Here is a 12,942-nt window from a genome sequence, read left to right as displayed (position 1 = left end):
AGACGGCGTTGAGGTCGTGCTCGAAGATCAAGCTCCCTCCGTTCCCAAGCTGATAAAACTTGGTGTTGATGGGTTCATTCGGCTCCATCTGAAAGAGAATTGGATGAGTAAGTTAGAGAGTGCAAAGTGTGGCAAAATTTTAAGTTGATTCAAATAAGATAAAACATGATTCATCAAATTTTGGGCAAAGTCTCAAAGGCAAGAGTGTAGTAAATTTTCACAAATATTTTCTTTCATTTGATTTCAAAGTTAAGTTTTTCAGAACGCCCATTCTAACTAAGGTCTTCTAAGGTCAAACAATGGCTCTGATACCAACTTGTCAACACCCGGATTTTTAAGTCCGAATGCCTATTATGTCATACATCGCAATCCCAGGAATATTATTGTTGCGAGGCATAATAGTTAAGTATCACAGTCATCATTCATTACAAACCATAAGTCTTACAAATTTGGAATCACATGATCCATATTACACAAATGGTTGATCTATTAATCAACGAACAAACACAAGTTCATAGTTCAACATAGCGGAAGCGTAAGATACAAGGACTCTCTAGTCCACAGGCCAACGCTTGACGTCGGAAGGCGCTTAGTTGTCGTAGGCGTCCTGCTGGTCATCTCCTTGTTCCTCTTCATACTCTGGCCATTAGAATAGCCAGGGACAAAGCCGTGAGTACTTTAAGTACTCGCAAACTAATACTAATGTAAGTGCTAGACATTTCTAGTAGGGTGTGCTAAGCTCTAGTTTATTTGCATAAAGCTAGTTTTAGTTCACAAAGTTTGAGAAAAGCTTATTCAAGTGCTAACTAACTCAAGTGGGAACATTAGTGTCATTCCCACCATTCAAGTGGTGATTTCAATTCAATTCACCACAAGTCATTTTACCATCATCTTTCAACATTATTTTCAAAGATATGACATCGGAAACTGTATGGCCTTTCCAACCGTCCGTAACCGTGGACGCGGCTATTCGAATAGGTTTACACTCTGCAGAGGTTGCACACTTGTGCCACAACATTTGATTTCATCCGTCGGGATTACCCCGAATCATCGTAACACAGTACGCGGATCATCAACCATAACCTTTCACTTACAAATCCTAGTATGAGCACCTCTCCCCATGAGCTTGGCCTCCCAGTGAAGACCAACTGTCAACCTGGGAACTGCACAGGGCTTGGCCGTACAATTCACCTCAATTTCACATCGTTTCTCAACAACGGAGGCAGCCTCAAGCATAACCCCTATGACGTGTGTTCAGAGGGAACCCATACTAAGACGCATAAACTTCCAGTTAAGCCCTACCCATAATCAGGTATTGTGGGGGTACTTAATAATTGGAAAGGTATCGCATTCAAACCAACATCATTGTTTATCAAAAATCACCATCTTCTCTTGGTCATATTCACCTTCAAAATTCATTCAATGGAATGCATCATCATTCCAAGGTTTCAATTTCATTTCAAAATTCACATTGTTCCCATCTAGAGTAGTCAAGTTTTATTTCATTAGCACTAGCTCTAAATCATGAGGGGTGCTATCTTGCTTGCTTGATGGAGACTAACTTCACTACTCTAGTAACCAACTTGTACTTTGACCAAAGTTAACTATAAAAGTAACTTATTGAGAAAACAAGTAGAAACTTGTAATGTAAAAACTTGGGATAGGTTTATGTAAGAAAAGGTAAGAATCATGGTGCCTTGCCCCAAGGGGCTTTGCACTTTGCAAGAATATTAGCTTGCCTTGGTAGTTCTCAAACTGTTCCTCCTCCTCCTCTTGGTAGCAACCTTCTTCTTCGGCGTACTCTCCGGTGCTACCATCTAAATTTGAATACGAGTATAATTACTCACTAATTCAATGGCTATTCCATACATCACATATAAACACACAAACTATTCTATGCACACAAATAATCTACTTAGGGTGCATGGGTGGTGTGGTTGAAATAGAATTCACTTCTTTGTATTTAATATGTAAATGATAGTTTCCATAGGGTTCTTGAGAAATAATTTCCTCTCATTGAAATCTTCTTAAGATTTAATTTCTCAAACAATCATATATGAACTCATATTGACCTAAGTCAAATGTTCATCATCATCATTTGGGAAAATGATTTAAATGAGGTAGATCACCTCATATCATTTAGTATCACTACATATGATTTAAATCTCAAGTAATTCATATAAGAGAGTTTGGGACCAGGGGTCCAAACATCCCATGAATTCATGTGAGACAAGTTTAAATGAAGTATAAGACTCCACATAATTTACTTTAATAGTTTTGGACAATATCAACTAGTTAAACTAGTCAAATGATCCATTAATTAAACTAGGGCATGATCATGCAAAGTGACCACACCATTTTATTGCATAAACAATTAGTGTAAGTCAAATGTGAGCTATTAGAGTTGGAATTAACTTAATATCTATTTTGGTTGATTTTTAATAATTATTTGAATAGGGAAAAGTCCCTGCCTTGTTATTTTTATCACATTAATTCTACAAGGAATCTGGTCATGGGACCAGTGGCATGTTGCAGATAATTTCTCTAGCTTTCCAACAATATAAAGTTCATAAAATTTGGTTTAGCCAATTTAAATCTATTGAATTTCCAAGTTGCAGCAGTATTGAAACTATTTGAATTTGTTTAAATCACATTTGAACTAAAAGGGCCGGCGGGAAACACTACTGGGCCAAATTCAAACTGAACAGCCCAAGCCAGCCCAGCCACGGTCCAGTGACGCGCGGCGCGCTGACAAAGGGTCCCGCATGTCAGCAGCTCAGTTAACCCGAAACGGTATGGGCGAGTGTGGTGCGTTGGATTAGATCAAGATCCAACGGACGTGGTTCATCGTCCCGCCGGCGAGAGGGGAGTTCACAGGCGGCTCAGGTAGGGGGTCGGAGGGCTAACCAGGGCTCCAGCGAGGGATGGCAATATGCTCGGTGAAGTTGTGGACGACGGCGGAGCGACTGGTAGCAGTGGCGTCGCCTGAGGTGGCCTGGTTCGCCGGCGATTGCTGCAGAGCTTCCGCGGCGGCGATCTCCCGATTGGCCTTGCTCCGGTGTGAATCGAGGGAGTGGTGAGGTGGTTGAGAGGCAGTGAGAGATGGGGAGTGCGGTGGTGTGCTTGGATCATCAAGGGGAGTGCTCCTTTTATAGCATTGCTTGAGGGTTGCGGGGCAGGGTGGCAGTCGACCATGGCGCGGCGATTCCGGTGGCTGGTCGAGCTAGGCGAGGTCAGGCGATGCTCTACGGGTCCAGGCGATGCTACTAGCAGCGACAGCTTGGTCGGGGAGCGTCGGAATAGCTCGCGTTGCTTCCATGTCTGGCGGCGGCGTTCGCGGGATCTTCTTCCCGTCCACGGCGGCGGCGGTCCAGGGTCTGGTCGAGGTGTTGTCTGGCGGCTTCCAGGTGGCGAGTGGATGCTCAAGGCGTCGAGAGCGGGTCCAGGGCGTGAGTGAGGTGGTGGCGTGGCTAGTGTACTGCGCGTGTCCAGGGCGTGCATGCGTGCGACACGAGCGGCGTCCAGGGCGTGTGCTGGACGCGCGTTGTCCGGCCGGTGTCGTGCTCGAGCTCGACCATGGCGGTGCTAGGGTGGAGTAGGGGACGCGGTGGCGTGTTGTGGCGCAGTGGCCAGGGCAGGGATGCAAGGGGAGAGAGGGGAGGTCGTCGGGCTCGGCGACATGGCCGGCTTGGCCATGCCCTAGCTGCCCTCCTCCTCTCCTTAGCATTACTATGCATCATTTAGGGTTAGAGGGGACCAGGGGACACAATGGTGTAGGTTAGGATAGTTTAGGTGGAGTACAATCACTATTTGCAATAGTTGCAAATAGTGCCCGAATTTGTAATTTGCAAAAATATCCAAATTTGAAATAATTCAAATGATGAATCTTTTTGAAATGTGAGTGTTGATATAAGTTGTATTTGACCAGAGAGGATTTGAGGTGGTGGTGGAAATTTAGAATTTCAAGAATTGGCAAAAATGGCTAAGTGGAGAATGTTCCATATGTTAAAAAGTTGTGACTTTGGATGAGCATTGCTCATGATCCAAGATGATTTTGGCATGGTGATCTTGACCAAAGTTGTTCACCTTGATGTTGACTTTGAAATGGTGCAAAGAGTTAGCAAGATTTGGTTTGGAAAAATTGAATGGCAAAGGCTCAAAGTGGTGATCAGACTATAATTATCACTTTTGACCATTATCATATGTGAGCTAGATTTGGGTTTGAATTGCATTTGAATTGTGATTCTTTGATTCCAAAAGTTGTAATAAGTGTTTAATAACATTATTCAACTAATGGTGAAGACCAAATTGGTCTAGGGTCAAAATTTATAAAAATGCCATATGGCATATGTGAGGGTTTTTAGGGTTTTTCATTTAGTGGAATTTCTCCCTCTTTGATTTATTTGGTTGGTGATGTTAATATGATCACATTACGGTTTTAGAGCATATCAAATACAAGTAATAGCAATCATCATGGCATATCAATCAAATGCACAAGTCCTATGCATGGTACTATATGCAAATTAAAAAGTTTTTGTTGGTTTGAAATTTTGCTTTCTGGAATTCTCTAACTTTCTTTTTATTGAAAATTGGGGTGTTACAAAAAGAGACAACAAAGACGAAGGAATGTTGGTTAAGTCGTTAGTCTTCGATGGCGGTCCCTTGCAAATGAGCACATAGTGCAAGGTGGTGGATGGGTTTACTTGCACTTCTCTCCACTCGCTTTTGGTGGCTAGGAGGACGCTCTTTCTCTCACTCATGTATGGCTTGTGGCACTCACTCTCCTTTTGGTGGGTCGCTCCCTCTCCTCTCAACTCACTATGGTGGGTGTGTTGTTGTGCCCTCGCTAAAGCCTTCGCATTGTTTGCGATGATTTGGCTAGGAGTCATTGGGCGAAGCTCAAACTTCTTATCCTTAACCGTGAAGGTGTATGCATTGGAGTATCCGCCATGTATAGCCTTCTTGTCAAATTGCCATGGGCAGCCAAGCAACATGTGGCACACCGTCATGGGCACCACGTCACACTCTATAGTGTCTTCATAGGGGCCAATCTTGAAGTTGACGGTGATGGTATGTTGTATCTTGACGTTGCCCTTGTCACTCAACCATTGGACATGGTAACAATAAGGGTTTTTGCGAAGTGTGAGATTGAGCTTCTCACACAATTCGGTGCTTGCAAGGTTATGGCAACTTCCTCCATCGATGATGACCTTTATCAACTTGCCACCAATACCGGCACGGGTTTGGAAGATGTTGCACCTTTGGTCTTCCATAGCTTGAGGTTGAGTTGTTAGCACCCTTGTGACCACAAGTGAAGGGCTTGGGTCATGCACACATAAGAGAGGGTCTTCTCCACTTTCTTCATCATAATCTTCTTCATTGGTGATGGCGGCTTGTACAACTGCTTCATATTCACCTTCACTTAGCGTCTCTATGTCACCATTCTCCATACACTACAAGAAAAGTTGCCATGGCCGACGAAGTTGAAGTCGCGCCGTGGTTGCTGGTGTACCATGGCCGACGATTTTGGGTCTGTCCGTTGTGCATGTCAAAACATTTTTTTTCTCATTTTTGAGGCCACCTAGCCCGACGAAAACGGCCAAAACGTTGCGTATGGTGGCCCGGGACGTGGTGCATCTCGAATTCTCGGGTTCGCCGGCCGAGTCAACGCAAATCCGCACCACCGAGGGATGTAGGGCCCAGATGGCAGCCTCTCTGGCATTGTTTTTTTCTCGATCGCGCCATCTCGTTCAACGCTCTCCGATCGAGCCGTTTACGATGCAGGATCATGGGTCCCGCATGTCATCCTCTATGAACCAAAATTCTTTCTATTCTTGGATTTTTTTTGACCCCCTGATTTCTGGCTACTTCCTTTTTCTTTTGATCCCTTGCCGCCTTGGAAACGTTGACACCGCTGCTGCTAATTGGGACCCGCATGTCATCCTCTATGAGCAATCAACTTTCTTTTCTTGGAGTTTTTTTTGGCACCTCAAATTTGGTCACTTGCCTTTTTCTTTCGATCCCCTGCCGCCTCTCAAACGGTGATACCGCTGCTGCAAAATGGGACCCGCATGTCATCCTCTATGTACTATAAAACTTTCTTTTCTTGGATTTTTTTTGGCACCTCATATTTGGTCACTTACCTTTTTCTTTTGATCCCCTGCCGCCTCTCAAACGGTGAGACCGCTGCTGCTAAATGGGACCCGCATGACATCCTCTATGTACTATAAAACTTTCTTTTCTTGGATTTTTTTGGAACCTCATATTTGGTCACTTGCCTTTTTCTTTCGATCCCGTGCAGCCTCTCAAACGGTGATACCGCTGCTGCTAAATGGGACCCGCATGTCATCCTCTATGTACAATCAAGTTTCTTTTTTTGAATTATTTTTGGCTCCTGATATTTTGTCACTTGCATTTTTCTATCGATCTCATGCCACGTTGAGGACCCCGCAGCTCATGGGACCCGATTGTCATCCTCTTTGTACAATAAACTTTCTTTTCTTGGATTATTTTTGGCTCCTGATATTTGGTCACTTGCCTTTTTCTTTCGATCCCGTGCAGCCTCTCAAACGGTGATACCGTCGCTAAATGGGACCCGCATGTCATCCTCTATGTACACTCAAGTTTCTTTTCTTGAATTATTTTTGGCTCCTGATATTTGGTCACTTGCCTTTTTCTTTCGATCTCATGCCACGTTTGAAACGTTGAGGAACCTGCTGGCTCATGGGACCCGCATGTCATCCTCTATGTGCTATAAAAGTTTATTTTCTTGGGTTTTTTTTCACCCTCTGATTTTTGGCTATTTCCTTTTTCTTTTGATCCCCTGCCGCCTTGGAAACGTTGAGTAAGTCTGCTGACTCATGGGACCCGCATGTCATCCTCTATGTACAATCAACTTTCTTTTTCTTTTGATCTCAAGCCGCATTTGAAACGTTGAGACCGCTGCTGCTAATTGGGACCCGCATATCATCCTCTATGTACAATAAAGTTTTTTTTTGGATTATCTTTGGCTCCTGATATTTTGTCACTTGCCTTTTTCTTTCGATCTCATGCCGCCTTTGAAACGTTGAGTAAGCTGCTGGCTCATGGGTCCCGCATGTCATCCTCTACGAACAATAAAAGTTTCCTTTCTTGGAGTTATTTTTGACCCCTAATTTCTGGCTATTTGCCTTTTTCTTTTGATCTCCTGCCCGCTTTGAAACGATGACGACGCAGCTGGCAGGTCGGTCCCACATGTCATCCTCTGTGAACAATAAAAGTTTCATTTGATGGATTTATTTTGAACCCCTAATTAATTTCGGGATATTTCCTTTTTTCCTTTGATCCCCTGCCGCCTTGGAATCGTTGAGGATGCTGCTGCCTCATGGGTCCCGCATGTCATCCTCTCAGAACGGTAAATGTTTCTTTTCTTGGATTTTGTTGACCAAACGATTTTTGGCTTATTTTTTCTTTCGATCTCCTGCAGCCTTTAAAACGTTCAGGGCGCTGCTGGCTCACGGGTCCCACATGTCAACCTCTATGAACAATAAACGCTAAGGATGCTGCTGCCTCATGGGTCCCGCATGTCATCCTCTCAGAACGAAAAATGTTTCTTTTCTTGTATTTTTTACCAACAGATTTTTGGTTTATTTTTTCTTTCCATCCCCTGCCACCTTTAAAACGTTGACGACGCTGCTGGCTCATGGGTCCCCGATGTCAGCCTCCCCGTACAAGAAACATGTGATATCTTGATTATTTTGCAGACAATAAACATTGTATTTCGCTCTGAGCTATTGCAAATGGATAAATTAAATCTTTATTTTTACATAAACAAACTTATATGTTGAATCTCCTTGTTTTGTGTTTTTGCGAAGCATAGGACTTTCCTTTTTTTTAGAAAAATCCGAACTTTCCTGTTTTGGAGTGGGCTGAAATTGTACGAGTCAAAAGGCCCAGCAGGATAGTTCGAAGGCCCAGATGTCCAGATGCAGCCCAATTGAAATCTTTCTTTTCTTGGATTTTTTCACCCCCTGATTTCTGGCTACTTCATTTTTCTTTTGGTCCTGTGCCGCCTTGGAAATGTTGAGACCGCTGCTGCAAAATGGGACCCGCATGTCATCCTCTATGTATAATAAAATTTCTTTTCTTGGATTATTTTTGGCTCCTGATATTTGGTCACTTACCTTTTTCTTTCAATCTCATGCCGACTTTGAAACGTTGAGGAAGCTGCTGGCTCATGGGTCCCGCATGTCATCCTCTATGAACAATAAAAGTTTCCTTTGTTGGATTTATTTTTTACCCCTAATTTCTGGTTATTTGCCTTTTTCTTTTGATCCCCTGCCCCCTTTGAAACCATGACGACGCAGCTGGCAGGTCGGTCCCACATGTCATCCTCTATGAACAATAAAGGTTTCCTTTGATAGATTTATTTTTTACCCTAATTAATTTCTGGCTATTTCCTATTTTTATTTTGATCCCCTGCCGCCTTGGAATAGTTGAGGATGCTGCTGCCTCATGGGTCCCGCATGTCATCCTCTCAGAAAGGTAAAAGTTTCATTTCTTGGATTTTGTTTACCAACTGATTTTTGGCTTTTTTTTTGTTTCGATCTCCTGCCACCTTTAAAACGTTGACGACGCTGCTGGCTCATGGGTCCCCAATGTCAGCCTCCCCTTACTGCAAATCCTCTTTCTGCAAAGGTTGTATTTCTAGCTAGATAGCTAAGGTGGATTCGAATCTGCCGTGGTTCTGCAGCCTCGGGTAAGCCTTCTTGCACTGATTAATGGAACTAGTGTATAGCAAGGTCAAGACATGTGGCTTGGTGTAATGAATCTATTTGAATCATGTTGTGGATTCAATCTGATAGTTCTCTAACAGGTCAGCCAAAATAGAAATTAAGTTTTTTTCTAAAACGGAAATGCAAATTAAGATGAACACAAACATTAGTTATCATAATAGTTGATCATACATACATACTTGCTAAGAGCAAAAGCTTGCCAGAGTTTTACCACCCATACAATTAATTAGCAGTTCAGATAAGATAACCTTATATAAGTATAACTACAAATGCATTTGCTAAGGGATCATGGGACAATAGAACTAGACAACCGCAAACTTGATGACCAGCATGTCACAGCGGCATCGAAAGATCTTGACCTTCAACTTTGATCCAATGCGAAATTTGGCACCGTCAATGAACTTTTTCCACCTGGAAGTAACAGCCAAGCGGCCATCTGTGGGACTGACGGAGTACCGTCCCTCCACGGTGAGACCTTCACTCTCCATGACGAGGGAAATCTTGCCCCTTCGGCCAGCATTGAGATCCTTGGCGATACTTTTAGGCAATTTCTGATTCAAAGCAAGAGATACCAACACAAATTAGTCAATGGCACCAATGCACTGAAGACTGAACCATGTGAGACTTTGAGCAGAGAAGACATCAAGATAAGAGCAGTTATGCTGTCATATACTCACGAACATAGCCTTCAGATGCATCCTGGTCACCACACAGGTGGCCACAGCAATGAGCTGAGACCTCGGTGATCTGGCTGGGGCATGTGCAGGAGCCTGGGCTGGTACACGAGCTGGTGCTGATGCAGGAGACTGCTGGGCAGGAGCAATAAACGGTGCCTCTAGAGGAACCGGTGCTGATGCAGGAGACTGTTGGGCAGGTGCAGTAAACGGTGCAGCTAGAGGAACCAAGAATGATGCAGGAGCTCGCTAGGCAGTGTAGTATATGGGGCCTCTACAGAACCAATGCTGATGTAGGGGCCTGCTGGGTAGATGCAATAAACGGTGCTGGTACAGGAACCGGTGCTGATGCAGGAGAGTGGGAAGCCGGTGCCGGTGCTGGTGTGGGTGCCCTTTGTGACATCCGCTCCTGTTCCATCAGGGGATCTGCAGCTTTGATCATGTTAAACCCAGCAAGCTAGAACAGAGGGAATGGTTTAGAACAACTTCTCAGAATGCAGTAATCAAAGGATATGAGTACAAAAAAGTTACATATTATATATTTGGAAGTGTCTCCAACTTTGTAAGCAGTTACGTATATCTGCCCGTTTGAGTTTCTGATCCTCAGCTCGTCGCCCTTCTTCAGACCGTAGTCAAAAGCAAACTTTCTCCAATCATGTCCATACAAATATGTGATGGCCTGCGTCTTGTAGACATACACCTCATAGACCGTGTAGGTGTTCATCAATTTGCCATTGCCATGCATAGTGAAAGACCCTTCATGCGGACACATCTGGTTAATCATTGGACGAAGTTCACAAGGTACAGTCTGCAGGTGAAAATTGATACTAATGTAAGAAGCAGGAAGACTAAAAACAAGATTTACTATATGCCAATTCATGCTAAACCACTGAGAATACATACCTGTAACTCTGTGAAGGAGTTATTAGAAAGGTAGATAGAGCCATAGGAGGTGTTATATGCGGGGTATGTACATGGGCCCGCCATATTCCCGCAAGCTCGGCATCGGGATGGTGAAGGAAACATGGGAGGTACTACTGGTGCGTAGCGCTGAATGTAAGTGGAAGAATTAGGTTGTGTAAAGTGCATAGTTCAGAGCAATGCAAATGTTGACAAGCGAGTGCATAACACTATGTTACAAACTGAACAGTCAAAATTTAGTGTATGATGAATATAAGCATGCTAATTTGGCGTTTCCGAATTCCAAGAAGCAGTAGACAGAGCCGGTGATAATATCAGAAATAAATCATGGCATGTATATGTGGCTTAAGAAAATATACCCGAACCCTTGGATGGTTACGGCCCGGCTCACTACTAGGAACTACCTTACCGCCGGCACATAGAATTAGCTACCGCCGGCGCCTTCACATTCGCCGGCGATCACCTCGCCGGTGGTAATGCCTTACCGCCAGCACATTCGTTTTCGCCGGTGGTAAGGTGCTGTTATCCCCGGCGTATTGCCATATTCGCCGGCGATACTCCGTTTGGCAGACAAAAAAAAAGGCCACGGTCACTCACCAGGCCACTGTTCTGTCCCATTTATTTAATTTTTTATACACACTTTTCAGTTAGGTCCCTATGAACTAAAACAAAGCAATCAAGTCCTGATGCTCTGCTAAGCCTGGCCGCACCGCTCACTGTCGCCGCCGCTGGCCGTCGCCGCGTCATGCCGCTGGCCGTCGCCACGTCGCGCCGCCGGTCGTTGTCGCGTCGCGCCGCCGGTCGTCGCCGCGTCGCCCGCTTGCCGTCGCCCGCCGTGCCGCGCCCCTTCTTTGTCGCCGCATCGCGCCGCGCCTGCCGTCGCCGCATCACGCGCGCCATGTCGTCGCCGCGCTGCGCCGCCGATCGTGGCTGCGTCGCGCCGCCAGTCGTGGCCGCGTCGCCCCTCTTGCCATCGCCATGCCGCGCCGCGCCGTGCCCCTTGCCGTCGCCGCGCCACGCCATGCCGCTGCTCCTGGTTGCGCGCGCCGCTCCTCCTCGGGGTGCTGGGGCCTCTCGGGGACGCCGCCAGGTAGAGGTGGAGGTGGGAGGGTGAGAAGTTGGGGCGCCGCCGGGTGGGAGAGGGGGAAGAGGATGGGGGAGTGGAGGAGGAAAAGGAGGGGTTGCGTGAGGAGTGGGGGAGGAATTGGCCAAGTATACAGAGAAGTGAAAAGAAACGGAAAAAAAACTAATTTTGGCCCACAACAGCCCAAATTAGCCTCGGCGCATGCAACTCCATCTCGCCGGCGGTAATTGTGTTACCCCTGGCATTTTCAAGTCCAAATCGCCGGCGGTAATTGAAGGCCCATCCGGGTTGTCTCGGCTCACCTTACCGCCAGCGTTTTCGGTTCCTTTTCGCCAGCGGTAACTGCACTACCCCCGGCGACCCTGTTTCAACTCACCGGCGGTAACGCGAGGAGGGTCTAAAATGCCTTACCGCCAGCATCTTCAAATCAAACTCGCCGGCGGTAAGAAGTGCGGCTATAAGCTTATTCCTAGTAGTGGCTGTTCCTTGGACTTGAGATTATATAAGCATCCAGAAGGTGGGGCTGACAGTAACTTGGTGGCAGCCTCTGCAGATGCCTCATCAGCAGCAGTTTCAGTCTGCATATGAAAATTGATGAGCAACAGACATCAGCAGTGATATATAAAATGAATCTATGAGACACTGATGCATATAGTGCTGGATGTAAGTGGAAGAATAGGGTTGTGTGTGTTTCTGAACTATTGGTAAGCATAATTAGACAAAGCCGGCAATAAACAGACAAATCAAATCATGTATGAGGATTAAGAAAATATACCTGCTTAAAAAGGATACCACCCAGCTGGCCCGTGGCCTTGTGCTTGAGGAGGTTTTCAGAAGATGGTGGCGGCACCATCATCTTCACAACAGCCTCATCAGGATCATTTTTTATCCATTTGAGTAGAAGCACAGAAGCTTCATCCTGCATATGAATAGCAACAGAACTCATCATTGATATTTAATAAATCTATGAGATGGACTGATGCAAAAAGTGCGGGATGTAAGTGGAAGAATAGGGTTGTGCATAGACAACAGTTGACAACAATGCAAATGATTACAAAAGAAGCCAACGGAACTCAACAGCTTTATATCGGATGAGACAGATCAAAAGTGAAAAATTAGTGTATGATGATTGTAAGCAAACGCAGTGTTTCTGAACTTTTGGTAAGCATTAGGCAAAGCCAACAGTAATTAAACAGATAATAATAAAATCATGTATGTGGATTAAGAAAATATACCAGATTCATTAAAAGGTCACCACCCAGCTGGCCCATGGCCTCGTGCTTGTAGAGGTTTTCGGATGATGGTGCCGGCACCATCGTCCTCACAGCAGCCTCATCAGCCTCATTTTGCATCCACTTGAGTAAAGGCGCAGCAGTTTCAGCCTGCATAAGAATGGGAACAGATCTCAGCAGTGATATTGAATGACTCTGAGACAGACTGATGCATATAGTGCTGGATGTAAGTGGAAGGGTATGGCTGTGTATGGACA

This window comes from Lolium perenne, chromosome 1 (genome assembly GCF_019359855.2).
Source record: "Lolium perenne isolate Kyuss_39 chromosome 1, Kyuss_2.0, whole genome shotgun sequence".
Taxonomy (NCBI): domain Eukaryota; kingdom Viridiplantae; phylum Streptophyta; class Magnoliopsida; order Poales; family Poaceae; genus Lolium; species Lolium perenne.
This window is presented reverse-complemented; position numbering follows the sequence as displayed.